We start from the raw sequence: 17,644 nt of genomic DNA on the forward strand, positions 1-17,644 counted from the left end.
ACGGAGAGAATCTGAAGCAGGCTCCTGAGCTGTCAGCACAGAGCCCAATGCAGGGCTCAAACCCACAAACTATGAGATCACGACCTGAGCTGAAGTTGGACCCTTAACCGACAGAGCCACCCAGGCACCCCTAATACAATTTTTAAATGAGACTAAGTATATTAATCGGTACCTTTTACCTCTTATTATTTTTACAAATAGCAGGTAAAACAAGAGTTAAGTGGAAGTTAAAGCATATAACTCTATTCCCACCAAAATACTCCATATAACTTGACCCATCAGTCAAATAAGATTTTTAAAATCGTGGTATAATTAACATAAAACAAAATTCACAGATTTTTAAGTGTATTGGTGGATGATTTTTGACACCCAAGATACAGAACATTTCCATCATGCTAGAGAGTTCCCTCTGACTGTTCTTTTTAAGTCAGTTCTATATTTGTAAGTCAAATTGGCTTATTTAGCTCTTCAGAGATCAAAAGATGAGCTCATTACTTTAGACCTAGAAATCCATGGTTCCACAGTAGTAAGAACAAAACTCACAAAACACTGAATTTTCTCCTTATCCGTTTGCTGTTTTCATGGGTTGTACAACTAGGACTATGAGAATGTTACAAAGAAAATTGTTATTCTTTGAAGATGATCAACCAGCCAAATGCTATTATGGTGATCTTAGAGGAGCCACTTAAGTTCTTATAATAATACAATACAGAGCCATTCAAGATTACTTAAAATAGGTGGTTTGGAATTTAGAGTTGTTTTTGGTTGCCTTCTCGTAGTAAGATTTCTTGTGCTAGAATTCAACTTCATTTGATTTCCTTTAACAGACAGACCGTCTTTGGCCTCTTGACTTCCAGTTTTCAATACTCAAAAAAAATTATGTTGAGGTTATGAACCCATAGTTGTTGGACTAGATTCGATCTCACTTTGTAGGACAAGAACCAATGCCAAGTGGAAGTCCATAGTTGCAGAACTGTTCCTGGAGATATAATAGCACACAGGGTCAGGGGGCAGGGTTAATAGTCCCCAAAGTACACTGGAACTACATGTCATTTTGCTATCTTTTTTGCTCCATATTCCTCTTTAGTTCCCTGTTTGCGTCTTTATGTCTCTGCCTTTCTGTGTGCGTGCACATGCTTTGTCGGTGAAATTGTGGGACCCAAGATGCTAGCTGTAAATCCAGAATCCCAAGCAATAATTTCAAGAAGCTGAAGATTTCCGGATACATGACTCACAAGAAAAGGCTCTGACATTTTATGACAAAAGACTCTAGTAATGTAATAGACCATGAGCCCTTCAGCTCTTGTTACTTTAAAAAGAATTAATCTTTTAAAATGATGATTGAGCCCTTGAAAACCATCAAGGACTAACTAGGGAGGAGAACATATGCTTTTTTTTTTAAATAGTGTTTCATGTCTGGTTTTCTCTCTGGGGCCTCTTTTTCCAGACCTTGTCTTCTTGAGTGGGTGGATTTTGTCTCTTGTGTGGTTAATGCTCTCTACCTACACTCCCCCCGCCCCAAATACCACTTAATAAACAAAGTATTGTGCCTACTACTTTTTACCCCCAGTTTTAAGTTTCTGTTGTAAGAGTTGGTCAAGGAAAGGAGAGGCAACCTCTGGGAATAACACCCCACAGAGTTGGCATGAAACACAGCAGGAAAAGGCATAGCGGGGTCCCTGGGGCTGGGGACTACACTGTTCCAGAGTTGCCAGGTGGGAACAGGCAGGGGGGTGGGCTGTCGGGCTCAACCCACCCCGATTCGGTGCATTCTGCATCTGTGCTGACCCTGCCACTGGGCTGGCAGCAAGGAGGTCAGCCCGCCCAGGACACTGGTGAGCAGGTCAGAACGTCAAGGGAAGGACATGAATCTACATACGCTTCTAAGGGACTTCATTATCTTGTTTTTTTTTCTCCTCTGACCAAAGATGTGCCTAACACACAAAGAGCCTTCATAAAATCGTAGGGGCCACTTAATTTCTTCATGTATCTGCTTGTATTTTGATACACACACTTGGCCTTGTGGATTTACTATTCTCTCATTCTTTGGTTTGACTGCAGAATCATAATATTTATGCACTTTTGATCTCAATTAACAAATTGATTTGGCTGCTCAGTGATGGAGAGAACATTCTGTTCATGCTGTTTTCCATTCAGAAACTTGGAAGGCAGATGCTCTGACTTTCTGCAGGACGCCTGGTGACTTTATTTCTCATTTTGTCTCTCGGTTCTCTGTTCATCTGTCTCTCTCAATCTCCATCCTTCTCTCCTTTTGACTCCTTCTTTCTCCTCTTCCTCTCCCTCTGTGGCCCAACTAGCTATAAATCAGAGACCCTAACTGTGCAAGGCTGTCATAATACCAAGTAGTTTAGGGAAACTAAGAGTGCACCCCCTTACAAACGACCATCACTTGAGCTAATTAAGTGCTTGTCCCCTGAGCCCCTATGTGAGGGGGCTGACTGTCCTGGGGCTGCTGTGCAAGAGGAGCCCAAGCCGCTCAGAGAGGGCAGGTGTTGACGCTCTGGGCAGCAGAGCTGGCTCGCGTTCCCCGGCCCCAGTGCCACACAAGTGAGCGTCAGCGGGTTCCCATGATTCCAACCCTCAGTTGTTGAGTCATCTGTCATCTTCAGCCTCTGAATCTTCCCAACTGAAGCTAGACACTGTGGAGCTAGGACAAACTGGTCCCACTGTGCCTTTTCCAGATTCCTAACTCAGGGAATCCATGAACATAATAAAATGGTGGTGGTTTTACTCCACGAAGCCTCGGGGGATTTGTTATACAGCAATAGTAACTGGAATAAAAATTGGAAGGAGGAGTGAGGTGCTATAACACAGCCCTATGTAGCTGGCGCTGGCTTTGGGAAGTGGGGGGAAGCCTGCTAATAGAATCGCGATGGGCTTCAAGGAGGTGGCTGGCGAAGGCCACAAGGGAAGCAAGAAAAATGATGTTTCAAGCTTGGGGACGGGAGACCCTTGTTATGATGCGGCAGAAAATCTGACAATGCTGTTGCCTATGGGAAGGTCGAGACTGGAAAATGTACCAGACAAATTCAACGATTTAGATAAGGATTTCTAGATAGAATATTGAAAGTGCCATCTGGCTTCTTCTTGCTGTCTATGAAAAAAATGTGAGAGGCAAGAGTTGGTCTTAATAAAGAACTGTTCAGCTTTCATACAAAATTTAGAGGAAGTATAAAGAAGCTGGCACTTGCGGGGTTTCAAAATACAACTGTTTCTTATTCCCAGCTTCTCCAGATGGCAAATGAGTCTCAAATTAAGAAATGGTTTCAGGGCAATGATCAAATCCGAGCGGGATTGTAAAATCCTCTGTCAAAACCTCAGAAAGATCTAAGGCAATGCTGCATACAAACTTCCAGACAGACTAAAGGCTCTCTAAACATCTTCAGGCCATGTCTTACACATTTTCTCTATTAAACAGTAGGGGCTTTAAGACTCTTAAGAGCCGTGTCTCATGGCAGCTCGCAAGGAGCCCAAGGTACTGGAGAGTTTGTCTTGCAGAGATCTGTGGGTGTGGTTTCTGTCTAACGTAGTGGATTATAAATTGATGCACAGTAGGTCCGTGAATATCTCACAGGAATTCTATCAGGATGGACTAAGAGGGATGTTATAAAATGTGACAAGGCTTTTGGACCCTCAGCCCCTGGTGGGCAAGAAGCAAACTAAGAAGGCTAACTCAGATGCAAACACTGTGCCCTCCATTCTCCATCTCCTGGAATAGACGGTGTCCACAGGAAATCCCACTCTTGCATCGCCATTGTGTGTTGGGTATGTGGGGCAGATAACTTGTCTTTTTATTTTATTTTTGAAAAAAAATTTTTTTAACATTTATTTTTGAGAGAGCCTGAACAGGATAGGGGCAGAGAGACAGGGAGACACAGAATCCAAAGTAGGCTCCAGGCTCTGAACTGTCAGCACAGAGCCTGAAGTGGGGCTTGAACTCACAAACCATGAGATCATGACCTGAGCCGAAGTCGGACACTTAACCGACTGAGTCACTCAGGCGCCCCTGACTTGTCTTTTTAAAGACCTGAAGTTCATAGTCTTCAGATTGGAAGAACTCTAGCTAAGGAACCGCACCTGACTCAGATGATGGGAGCCTGGACCTCAACCCTGAACTTGTGCCATATGGGGAGGAGAATTGGGGGCATCTTGGGAGGGGTGAGTGTATTCAGAAAGTCAGAGCAGTGAAAAATAATCTACCAACGGGTAGACTGTGGAGGATTTAAAACAAAGTCACAAAATCTTTGACGTTCTTCCTGCTGAGAGATGGGGTCTCTGTCCTTTCCCCTTTACCAAAGACTTACTTTTAACCACTAAAATGCAACTGAAGGGACGCTGGTGACATCCAAGTTTACGTACACAAGGGGTGCGGCTTCTGCCTTAGTCACTGGCACACTCATGCTCTGAGCCCTGAGACACCTGGTAGGAAGTCTGACTACTCTGAGGCCACCATGTTGTAAGGAAGCCAAGCATCAACGAAAGACCTTAGAAGGCTCTCCAGTGAGTGGCCCCAGCCTTCAAGTCCTCTTGGCCCGGGAAGCAGTCAGGTGAGGGAACAAGCCTTCAGTTATTCCACCCCCAGCCCTTGGATCACCCCCAGCCTTCCAGTCTTCCCACTGGAGGCCTCAGACATTGTAGAGCAGAGATGAGCCATCTGCTTTGCTGTTTCTCAATTTGTGCCCTACAGAACTCATGTCCATAATAAAATGATTGTAGTTTTAACATTGGGATAGATTCTTAAGCGACAATAATGACAAGAAAATCGAGAAATTTTCATTTGGTAAATGTATCGTGGAAAGAATGCATCATTTGGGAAACCTAAGTGTATTCCTTTACAAACAAGTATCACTTTCAACAACTTTTTGAAAATTTTACCATGTTGGAAGAACATTTAAGGAAATACTGTATTTTAGAAATGTTTTCCAGTTTCATTAAACGTCATAAAATCAACTCTTTTACTTTCTTAAGGATTCCGAGTTGCTATGGGTAAACATCAATTAGTAAATGTGCTTTAAAACATGCATCTGCAGGGCTACTGGAGTTCATATGATCATATCTCTGGATCACAAGCTCCAAAAATCAAACATGTGTAAACCACATGACATTCTAATGGTGAAATAAAACCTATCGTACAATATGTATGTCATGAGCAGTAACAAAAAATTGTCTTGGGGTGCCTGGGTGGTATCCGACTCGGCTCAGGTCATGATCTTGAGGTCTGTGAGTTTGAGCCCCACTTGGGGCTCTATGCTGACAGCTCAGAGCCTGGAGCCTGCTTCAGATTCTGTGTCTCCCTCTCTCTCTGCCCCTCCCCCACTAGAGCTCTCTTACTCTCTCAAAAATAAACATTAAAAAAAACTGTCTCAAAGCCAATATAAATGACCTTATACACAAGCATTTAGTTATGAGCCTAGTACTATTGATCAGTGAAAATAATTGTAAGCAATTGGTTAAAGGGCTAAGTTTATATCACTGATTGACAGGGGCTTTCAACCCTTGATTTGAACAGCTTGATGAAGGTAACTCAGTAAAACTCTTCAGTAAGTTTCTAATACCAATTCATCTAACTGAATGAATAACATGGCTGTATTGAATTCCAATTGCTTCCAAATATTCCACATCTTTTCATGGATTTAGGGCACCATCAAGAAGAAAATGCACAACCTAGATAATGTTCTCATTGTGAATCAACTTCATACTTAACAGAATTAAACAAAAATTCCTTTAGAAACTATCACACAGGAAGCTGGGCCTGTCATAGCCTTCTCTATTAATTTAAAAAAAAATTAAGTTTTTATTTATTTATTTTGTGAGAGACAGAGACAACATGAGCAGGGGAGGGGCAGAGAGAGAGGGAGTGAGAGAATCCCAAGTGGGCTCTCGCTGATAGTGCAGAGCCCGATGTGGGCCTCAAACTCAGGAAACTGTGAGATCATGACCTGAGCTGAAAGCAAGAGTCAGAGGCTCAACCAACTGAACCACCCAGGTGCCCCTCATTTTGTTGTGCATACCTCATTTGTGACATGCAAATTTGGCTATTTCATATTTAGATTAAATCTGTCAAATTCCTTACTAGAAAAGTGGTTAGAACCTACAAATTCTTGGGTATCAGCCAAGTGGCTAATTGCTTTCGATTTGCTAAAAATCTCAGGCCTGTTGGAGGTCTCTATTCTAGAATATCTGAATATTTGAGTTCCTGGATTTGTCTTGCAAGTTGGAATTCAGTAGTTTCATAAGAAATTGAATTTTAAGTCCAAAAAGGCTGCTCTCAGGAAAGAGCTCAAGAAATCACTTCAACAGATTTTAATACCAAGCCATCTAGTGGAATCAAACTCAGTCCCTTCTGAGTCTTCCCATACTTCAATTTTCATATATTGCAACTGTCAATATGCCTGCCTGTAAGAGACTGCCTTTTAATTACTGCTTCAGGTTTACTGTTGTGGGCTTGGAAACAGATCGTCAGATTCATCACAAGGGTGCACGAAACAAGACAAATGGCCCAAGAGGGCACTCCTTGAGAAAGAACATGCAAAGTTTAGCGTGCAAACTCTGTCATGTGTATTCTGACTATTCAGAAGGTCGAAATGAATTCTGACAAAGGTAAAAATCCACTTATGTTCTATTTATCTCCTATGGCTATGGGGTCAGTTGCTATCAACCTTGGCTGAGTATTAGAATCACTGAGGATACTTTGATGTATATGGTCTGGGATCCAGTTGCACATCTATAGTTTCTTAAAGCTTCCCAAGTGATTCCAACACTGACTTAGGTAAACTATTAAGTAACTGGGTCCCACACAGTCAAATTATTATTTAAAAAATTTTTTTAAATGTTTATTTATTTTGACAGAGAGAGAGAGAGAGAGAGAGAGAGAGAGAGACAAAGCGAGCAGGGGAGGGGCAGAGAGAGAGGGAGACACAGTATCTGAAGCAGGATCCAGGCTCTGAGCTGTCAGCACGGAGCCTGATGCGGGGCTCGAACTCACAGACCGCGAGATCATGACCTGAGCTGAAGTCGGATGCTCAATAGACTGAGCCACCGAGACGCCCCTCAAATTATTATTTTAAAAAGCTAATTGTTTTACTAATTGAATCACATTTTATAGTATCCATTTTAAGTTCATTTTTTTCCCTCTCTTAAAATACCAACTTAATTAAGTTACTGTCCTTATTGGTATTTTAATTGAATTTTTTTACCCTTAAAAATTAATGATCCTCTCGATGCAAAAATATTATTCGCTCATAATTTTAGGCTTACTTTCCTTAACCTGTGTTTGTCAACGAGTTGAATCCATTTACACTAGTACCTTTTTCTTTTAGGGATGATGAGTGATTTTCCAATTGTATCCTGGTCATTTTGGGTACTGTGCTATCAGACACCGGATCTAATTTAAGCCTTCTATTTGAGCAGGCTTTTGCTAAAAATGGACCAGTAGGGGAAGAAGGCACCATTGCATTAGTGCTGGATGGGAGTGGGAGTCCAGGCCTCCCAATTTGGTATCTATTGACACCACCGTTTTTTAAAAACGTTTATTTATTTTTGAGAGGGAGAGGGAGAGGGAGAGAGAGGGAGAGGGCACAAATAGGGGAGGGGCAGAGAGATAATCCCAAGCAGGCTCTGCATTGTCACTGCAGAGCCTGATGCGGGGCTTGAACTCATGAACCGTGAGATCATGACCTGAGCCCAAATCAAGAATCAGATGCTCAGATGCTCATGTGACTGAGCACCCGGGTGCCCCTCCAGTGGTACCACCTTGGCGGGGAGTATGAGAGGTAACTCACAACCCCCAGGAGGGGGTGGAAACCTAGGATCCTCACCCAGCCTCCCCTGATACTATGGAAAGGGAAATAGACACCTACCTTGCTCTGGGTGGGAGGTGGAAATACGGGCTCCCCTTTGGGCCTCCTCGATACCACCCTAGCAGGGATGGGGAGGGAGGCCTCTTTACTGCCAGCCAAGGGCAGAGGTCTAGGCTTCCATCTAGGCCTTTACAGACAGAAGTGTGGGGTGGGGATGGGGTTTTCTGGAGGAGTGTTTATTGTCACAAAGGTTTCTGTTTTATGAGGCTGCCCACTTCCTGGTCCTTTTTCAAGAGACAGCAAGCTTTTCTCATTCATGCCCGTTAGCATTTCTGGGCTGGGGGCTTTTCCAGCACCCAGTCCCAGGGTGTGTAGGGGGCAATAAGAGAACTCCGAGAACGTTCTGCCATGCAGCTTCTCAAGTCCTAACATCCCTAGCTAGTCTATCTTCTATCTTTCAGAGTCTCCTTATGTTTGTTTTGTAATATAATGTCCAGGGTTTTTAGTTGTATTTACTGAGAGGGACAGGGCAAAATGCATCTATCCCATCTGGTCCAGAACTGGAAGTCTGAACACTCTATTCCAGATTATACATGCAAACAAATGAGAAAATGTGGTTTTCTCCTTAGGGAATTTGTAATGTGGTTGAGGAGTCAGAAGGCACAGATCACACGCGTGGACAACATGAGCCTGTTTGGGGAAAAGAGGCTGCAAGTTTCCCTGTCATTAAAATATTGCTACTTCTCGAATGTGAATGTCAAGCTTAGACCTTTCTTTGGAGCTCCGGATGGGTGGGTATTTCTGCGTGTCTGGGGAAAATGCAGGCAGGGGTCTCCTGGAGGGCCTGTCTGGTGGACCTGGCCAAAAGGAAACCCCTCACCTTGCCCTAACCAACCTCCCTCTCAAAGGCCCTATTTCAATTAAGAGCCACCAGTCATACCACGTCCCAAGCCCAAAAGAGAGGGCAGGGTAGGATGAAAAAATGATCTAAATTAATGCAGATAGAAGATGAAACTAGTGCCTGGCACACAGAAAATATCTTTTCTTAATGTTAACTTTAAGACTATCTCAGAAACCTCCTAGGGCTTGTCTCTCCTATCTCTGTTGCCATTGCATCCAACGAGATTATTCCAAGAGTCTCTGAAATGGTCTGTATTTCACCAGCCTCTCCGCATTTCAGTCGATACTTTGCTGTCAGAATTAGCGTCCTAAAAAATAAACCTCATCGTGTCACTTAAAATCTGCCGCTCTGCATTGCCAAAGGCCGTAGTTCACACACCCCATTAAGAATTTGAAAAAAGCAGGGGGCGCTTGGGTGACTCAGTTGGTTAAGCGGCTCAGGTCATGATCTTGTGGTTCGTGAGCTGGAGCCCCTCACTGGGCTCTCTGCTGTCAGTGCAGAGCCAGCTTCAGATCCTCTGTCCCCCTCTCTTTCTGCCCTCCCCCCCCCCCCACATTCTCTCTCTCTCAAAAATAAACATTAAAACAAAAAAATTTTTGAAAAAAGCAGGACAAGATTTGGGTCAAGAAATCAAGAGTTGATTAAGAGCCCATGATTTGAGCCCTGCACGGGCTCTGTGCTGACAGTTTGGAGCCTGCTTGGGATTGTCTCTCTTCCTCTCTCTGCCCCTCCTCCACTCTCTCTCTCTCTCTCTCAAAATAATAATCTTTAAAAAAAAAGAATTTGAAAAAAGCTGGGGGCACCTGGCTGGCTCAGTCAGAGGGCGTGTGACTCTTGATCTCAGGGTCATGAGTTTGAGCCCCATGTTGGGTGTAGAGATTTCTTTAAAAAAAGAAGATAAACTTAAAAAATAATGTAAGTCAGATTATGTCACTCTTTAAAATGAAAAAAAGAATTTTGAGAAAAGCTACAAGTGTCCACTAAAAAAATAATAAACTTAAAAAATATGTAAGTCAGATTATGTCCCTTAAAAAAAAATTTAGGGGCACCTGGGTGACTCAGTTGGTTAAGTGTCAGACTTTGGCTCAGGTCAGGATCTTGCAGTTCACAGGATGGAGCCCCTTGTTGGGCTCTGTGCTGACAGCTCAGAACCTGGAGCCTGTTTTGGATTTTGTGTCTCCCTGTCTCTCTCTGTTCCTCCCCTGCTCACACACTCTCTCTCATTCCCTCTCAAAAATAAATAAAGTTTAAAAAAAAATTAAAACATTTTGACACAAGCTAACAAGCGCCCAGTGCAGAAAAATGCAGAAGTGATTGCATATACTTGTGAACCCCGGGAAACTCTTCCTTGTCTGAGAAGCCATTTCTACCCATTCCATGCACGTGCACAGCAATTCACGCTTATCTTTGTTTTAGCATTTAATAGTTTGTATCGTGATGATTTCTGTATGTTTGCTTCACCCACTTAAAAATTAGAAGGTGCCCTGTCTTTCTCATCTTTGTTTCCCTGGTACATAGCATAGTGCCATAGAACCAAAGTTAGCAGATAATCAGATGTACTGAATGTGTAGAAGACAATGAGAGTAAAAGGTAGAGATGAGTCAAAGGGTTCTCTTTGCTCAGGAAGTTCTGATGGTTCCCACGTGTTCCTCTATCAAACCCACACCCTTATTCGTAGCCTCCAAAGCTCGTTCTTCCTGGTTGCCTTACAGATAACTGCCGCCTCACGTCACCTCTGGATGTTTTCGTCTACTCTCTGGTCTCAGCTACCACCCATTAATTGCTTCCAAATCTATGTCTCCATTCTGGATTGTTCTCTAGACAGTCCAATGTCATCGGGCCTCTCTATTTTATGTTCCTCAAACACCTGAAATGAAATCCATTTAGGACTGAACTTACTTTTGTTTCCACACCCTCCTACCACAGCCCTGCTTCCCTCTGCACTTCCCACCTTGGTTAGTAACCAGCGCTGCCATCTGCCCAAGCTGATCAGGAGAGAAACCTATGAAACTACATCCTTTCTTCCCCTCAATGTCTATGTCCTGTCGTTTCTTTCTTTTTTTTTTTTTAAAGATGTCAACCTCAATTTTAATCAGACAGAAAAGCTCAGGTTAAAACAATATCAGTGTATTTTTCAGTAATCAGATCAGCAAAAATTCAAAAGCTTAATCATCTAATATACTGGTTCCATCACCTCCAGGAATTTGGGTCCATATGTTAGAGAAAATCTCATCATCTTCATGTCCTGTCGTTTCTACCACTTAAACAGCTCTTGAATCCAGCCCCCTTAGTTTCTTAACAGGATTACAGCAGCTTCTTAATTGCCTTCTCTGTCTCCAGTCTTGACTCCTCCAACTCACTCGTCGACACCCATTTACTGAGCGCATACTGTATGGTAGTAACAAGAGTCCCCTTCTCTCATGGCATCTCTGTTCTAACGGGGAGCCTTGGGGAACCAGACTGTAAACAACTGTGTAATGTGAAAGGTGGTGACCCAGTCAATGAAGAAGAATAAAGTAGCGGTGTAAAGGCATAGAGAGGCTCAGGATGGAGTTGGGGGGTATCATTCTAGAAGACCCGTTTGAGGTTATCTGGGGCCGGGACCCCAAAGGTATCTGGGAGAAGAACACTCCAGGCAGAATGAAAAGCAAGAGGAAAGAGTCAACAGTGTGGACGTGGAGGGGGACTTTATCCTGTTCCTCTGGATTTGACAGTCACAGGATTGCCAGTTTGCAAAGGGGGCTAAGAGCAGCCTGTAATTATGGAGTATTTTGCTATGTAACAAGAACTACACTAAGGACTTTAAAAGCATTATTCCAGGCTTATTTACATGCATCTTATATCAGGCTTCAATACTCTGCTGAGGTGGGTGTTTTTGTCAAAATGGGGCGCGAATTCAACAAACCCCCATAACACTTCCATGCATCCCACCATGTGCGTTTGCCAGACCCCACTGGGATGTGATTTCTCTTTTATCCTTCACCATTTATAGTGCAATATTCCTTAAATGCAAAGTAAGATATGTTCACAGCTCAACAAGCTTTTGTAAATGGGTAAGGCACAATGGAGCAGGGGCGTGAGGACAGCCATTGGAGGTTGCTGCCTAAGGAGCAAAAGATTGCTCCATCCACAGAAGCCAAAGAAGTAATTTAGCAAAGCCAAGAGAGACGATCCCGAACTTGTTAACTTAACTTAGCCCACCAGATTTACCCCCACCCCTGGCACACTGTAAAGATGTTTTTATTTAGATATAATTCTAGTAAGATGAAATATTTATGGCTGTTACATTAAAAAATCAGATTCTCTCTGGGGTGCCCCACTACTTCATTATAATAATTCAGTGTAAAGAAAGTTTGCTCCGGACTTCAACCAGTAATAGAGAGACAAGCTCATTTAACACCTATGAGCTCAGGACCAGTATAGGGTGCCTCCCAGTGATGTGGGGAGGGTCAAGTGAGACAGTGTATGCAGATGTCCATCATAAGGGATGAGAGCCATCACGTATGAGGTGATTTTACTGTTATACTACCCTTGTTTAAGGAGACTCTTCCTTTTGAAGTTGGACGCTTAACTGACTGAGCCACCCAGGTGCCCCAAGGAGACTTTTCCAGTAAGACAGTCCTCAAACATAAGACCATAGTCAGTACCTTAAAGAAGATTTGATTTTTGATGCAGCGGACAAGATCTCAGGGCTTTCCAGAAAAAGCATACACATACACACTTTCTCTCTCTCTTCTCCCTTCCTCCCTGTCTCTGTCTCTCGGTCGTGTGCGCGCACACAGGCAAATGTAATGGCAGAGGTGAATTTTGGGGTAAGCCCAACTTTTGACAGAGGTTTTTAAGAAACAGCCAGAACAACAAAAATGAATATATTTGGGGAACAAAATAATTAGATCAGTGGTTCTGGGACCTGACTACACACTGCACTCACCTGGGGAGCTAAACCATGCTGATGCCTAGGTCTGCCCACACAGAGTCCATTTCATTGGTCTGGCTTGTGTGTGGCCTGGGGATCAGAACTTTTACAAAACTCCCCAGGCTATTCCAATGTGCAGCCAAGACTGAGAACCCCTGAGTTAAAAAGTTACTGACATTTTCAGTTTGGCTTTAAAAGTGGATACTAAATAAAAGCAAATTCAAATACTCCTAAGTATCAGGTTAGCAATGGAAACATGCCATTTTTTTTTCCTGGGTTGCCTGAGACTGGAGTCCCTTTTCCTATTTGTTCCTTCTTGGAAAAGGCAGGATTGCAATTCAGAGAGAAACAGTCGTGCAAATAGAAGTACAATGTGGCAGCTCCCTTCACAGGTGCCAGTTGGCGGGTTTTTTTCCTTTCTGACAAATAAAACAAAAGGTTTTCTTTTTCTCTTTTTGTATCCCCATGGACTGTGCCTCGAGAGCCTCTGACATGCAGAACACAGCCAATACATGAGCCCTGGTCTTGATCATGTCATTTCCTGAAGGATCCCCAGGGCCTACAAGTCACTTATCTGTAAAAGGTTAAGATGAAATATTAAAAAATTTTTTTTTTGTTTATTTATTTTTGAGAGAGAGGGAGACACAGCGTGTAAGTGGGGGAGGGTCAGAGAGAGAGGGAGGTGCAGAATCCGAAGCAGGCTCCAGGCTCTGAGCTGTCAGCACAGAGACTGACGTGGGGCTTGAACTCACAAACAGTGAGATCAGACCTGAGCTGAAGTCAGACGCCTAACCAACTGAGCCACCCAAGCGCCCCAAGATGAAATATTTTAGAAAGCAATTATTATTGTGAGAAAGACATAAATAAACAAGGGAAATGGGGGAGACAGAAAGCGAGAGAGCATTCTAGAAGCCAGAAGATGCCTCGTCCTATGGCTCACTTCGGCTTGGGTGTCTAAAAAACCTGTATTAAAATCCTGCGTGATAGGAGAATTGGTTTCTCCGTTTATAGAACGATACTGAACTTCTTGCACAGGATTCTTACAAAGATGGAGATGTAACATAGTTAAATTACCTAATAAATGCCTGGCATCGGGTGCATGAGAAATGTTAGTTCTGTTATTTCTTTCCTCTTCTTGAAATACGATATTAGTTGTGTGTGTTGTTTATTACAAAAAGGAGGTAGTGGGAGCAGTTCACCATCGGGACTGTGAAGTCCAAGGTCCTCAAGGGTGTGGGATAACAGACTAGGGTGGGAGAGTTGTGGCCTTGGGTGGGTTGCCTCCCTCTCTGAGGGGTGGGTTCCTCCTGAGAGAGAGGTATGACGGTCATCTGAACGTTAGGGCTGCCGCGGGCCTGTGCGGACGGGCTGGGACACTTCTCTGCCTCTCTCCTGGGTCCATGAGACTTTGTGGGCAGACTGTGTGATGTGCTGTTGCACTGCCAGTGCCTGGCAAACGCACAGCGTGTAGTAGGTGCTCAAAAGTGTTTCCTGCCTAAGAGAGCTCCGATAAGACACTTATGTAAAAGGAAGCCTATTATTGCTTCAGCTTAGTGACATCTATTTCTGCAAACGCAGAGATCTTTTTATGTATATGCCTCCATTTAGGGCTTTGCTTTAAAAGGATCTTGTTCCTGGCAATCTGACCTCTGGATAAATAGGGTGGTGCTGTACTAATTTTCCTATACTTTAGTGGCTTAAAGGCTTTGTGCTTCTTTAATGAGATAGCTTTTTAAAGGAGTCATAAATTGGTTCTAATGATTGTTGCTTTCAGATACTGATTTAGTGCATCTTTTACATTTGTAATTGAATTTCCAAGTATAGTACTGATGAAAATGGACTCTACCTTGTGCCCCAAAGCACTGACTTTTGACATTATAAATCGGTTGACTTAGTAGTTTAACATAAGCAATGGTCTCTAACTGGTTTGACAAAAAGCATCTACTTCTAAACAAATGCCAGGAACACAATCAATTGGGTAGCTCTGAAATTCTGACTTCTTCATCTCTTACTAAAAAAAAGAAAATTAGAGAACATGGCTAACTGTCACATTTCTTAGAAGTGTTTTCAAACCATGTGATTTACTTGAATCCAATAATAAAATCATTGAGTGTTTAAAGAAAATTATAAGGAGAGTGGAAAAGTGGTTTCATTGCCAAAGCTGCCAGAGCAAGAAGAGATTCTTGAAAAATGAAACTGAAATCTTAATATCTGTATCTTTACAAAAAATTCCTCTTTAATACAGACATCACTGTTTTCTAAGAACAGAGGTTCTAGAGTCTAATACTGCTAAGCAACTCTTTGTTGTAATTGGCAAAAATATAAACGTTTGCACAAGATGTTCCAAATAATACAGATTCTGGGACTTACTGAGAATTAATTAGGAAGGTAAATTTATTACCTACATAAATAAATGAACAAACCCGAGCACATTCCATGTCGCCATCAAGGGGCTATATACTTTCCATTAAAGAGGACTAATAAATACAGTTTAAAGGCTCGAGGGAGGAGAGAGGGGAGAAGGCTGGCGCACAGCAGCTCAGGCGGTGCCAGACATCAGCTGACCGCCTTCATTGAGATTACCATGGAAACACCTTCTCCTGGGACTCCGCCATGAGGGCAGGGTGCTTTAGCAACGGTGATCGGGAGCAGAGCCCACAGCGATGGATTTCAGCAGGGCTCACCCCTGTACACATTATAAAGACGATCCATCTTCCAAATGAAATGATAGCTTTCTAGCCAGTCACTGTCAGATGGAGTAATAAAGCATGAAGCCCGGCATAATTACAACCCATTTACCTCTACAAAACACTCGCGTCGGTTCTGATAATTGTCTCTTTTCTCTTCCCTGCTCGCCTGTATTCTCCACAGAACTAAAGGAGGTATTTGTATAATTAATTGGCTACTTCCTTGGCCATCAAGCCCACACCGATAAAAAGGGACTATATCAAACAGCATTAGTGGGCAGATTCAAGCATTTTTCAAAACCAACACAGCTCACCAACAAAAGGATAAGAAGAGTCCCAGCTGAGGTTGGGTTAAATGTTTCAGTTTATGTGGTCTCACTTGAAACCAGTGAACAGATTTTATGTTTACGCAAATTAAACTCGATCTTGGCAACCAGCTCCCTGAGTGCTGGCTGGGGCGAGCCCATGTCCCCATGAACTCACAAGACACAAGCTCGTTGATTCACGCGACTCACCTCAGCCATGGGGTGCAATCTTTTCCACCCATCTATAGTGATCTCTAGGTTGATTCTCAGAGTTAAATAGGTTGTGATCAAAGTTCTGTACATGTTACTAATTATGTAGGTTACTTCTTGACTATTCTCCGTATCAAGCCCAGCAACCACGAGTCTCCCAGCTTTGCAAAACATTCAAATTCTGACCCTCCTTCCCATGTAAAACTTTTAACCTTTCTTGACATTGGAAATGATGCTTTAATTCGCTATTACCACTTACAAATACAGTGTAGAGAGTGACTCAAGGCGGATGATGCTAATCTGACAGTAACATAGAATCCAGGTGGCTGAAACCCTATCCCAACTCCGCACTATTTGTACAAAGAAAGCCACTCTGTGGCTAAGACAGGGGTCACTTGTAACTTGAATGTTTCATTCTCAGACTACTGTTTATAATTACTCGACTGTGCCATTTGTGAGAACAGTGCTTACTGAAAACAGTCTCAAAAACCTGTCATGATTTCCTATTTTTATATTTCCTGCGAAGAGCGACTGGACTCATTGCTAAATGATAAGCAGGCTGGATCGTTTTTGCTAATGAAAGAGAAAAAAGGTGTCAAATTTATATTTTAATTATATTTTGTTTAGGCTTACATAAAGATCAGTCTTTCTCTCTTGAACACAAACCAACTGATGACAGAGACTGGAGGGTGATTCCTGAAGAGATTAGCTGAGACCCCCGCATACACTGAGCTACGTAGCTTAGGCTACGAGAAAAATACATGACGCTACTACATGACTGTTAGAATGGCTAGAATTTAAACTGACACTGGCAAATACTGGTGAAGACGCAGAGCAGTGGGAACTCTCATGCACTGCTGGTAGGAATGCAAAATGGTACAGCTACTTTGGGAGACAATTTGGCAGTTCACATAAAGCCGGACTTAGTCTTGCTACATGATGTAGCAACTGTACTTGTAGGTATGTACCCAGATGACCTGAAAACTTGTGTCCATACAAAAACCTGGACGTGAGTGTTCACAGCAGCTTTATTCACGATGGTGCCAAACTGGAAGCAACCAAGATGTCCTCCAATAGGCAGAAGGATGGACAAACTATGGCACACTCATACATTGGAACAGTATTCAGTGATAAAAAGAAATGAGCTACCAAGCCATGGAAAGAGATGGGGGCACCTCAGATACCTACTGCTAAGTAAAACAGGCCAACCTACAAAGGTTACAAAGCATATGGTTCCAGTGATATGATAGTCTAGAAAAGGCACAACTGCAGAGACAGTAAAATGATCAGAGGTTGCCAGGGTTTGGGGGAGAGAGCTACAAGTTGTAGAAATAAATAAGAAATATAGAGCTTTCCCTCCCGGCTTGCCTGACGATTGACCGCCATTACGAACAACATAGTTATTCTCTGAGCCAGGAAGTTCACGACTAACTCACTAATATGGCAGAAACAAATGGTCATCTATGTCCTTCACCCCAGAAAGGCAACAGAAACTAAGAAATTTGGGAAAAACTGGCCAAAACATACAAGACCACATCAGACATCATCTTTGTATTTGGATTTAGGATGCATTTTGGTGGTGGTAAGACAAATGACTTTGGCACGATTTAGGACTCCTTGGATTACAGAAGGAAAATGAACCCAAACATAGACTTGCAAGACGTCGCCTACATGAGAACAAAAAGACCTCAAGAAAATAGCAAAAGGAACACAAGAACAGAATGAAGAAGGTCGGGGGGGAGGGGGGAACGGGATGCAGAGGACAGTGCCGATGCCAGCACAAAGGAGTAAAGGTTCTGTGGTGG

General features: G+C 42.9%; 1 protein-coding gene across 1 annotated transcript in view; it reads right to left on the bottom strand.

Annotated features, from left to right (window-relative positions):
* The window catches only part of MYO1D (myosin ID), a 357,670-nt gene that overhangs the window by 108,008 nt on the left and 232,018 nt on the right, over positions 1-17,644 (bottom strand). The gene's annotated exons all lie outside the window — the stretch shown is intronic.

Source organism: Panthera leo, chromosome E1 (assembly GCF_018350215.1).
Source record: "Panthera leo isolate Ple1 chromosome E1, P.leo_Ple1_pat1.1, whole genome shotgun sequence".
Classification (NCBI taxonomy): domain Eukaryota; kingdom Metazoa; phylum Chordata; class Mammalia; order Carnivora; family Felidae; genus Panthera; species Panthera leo.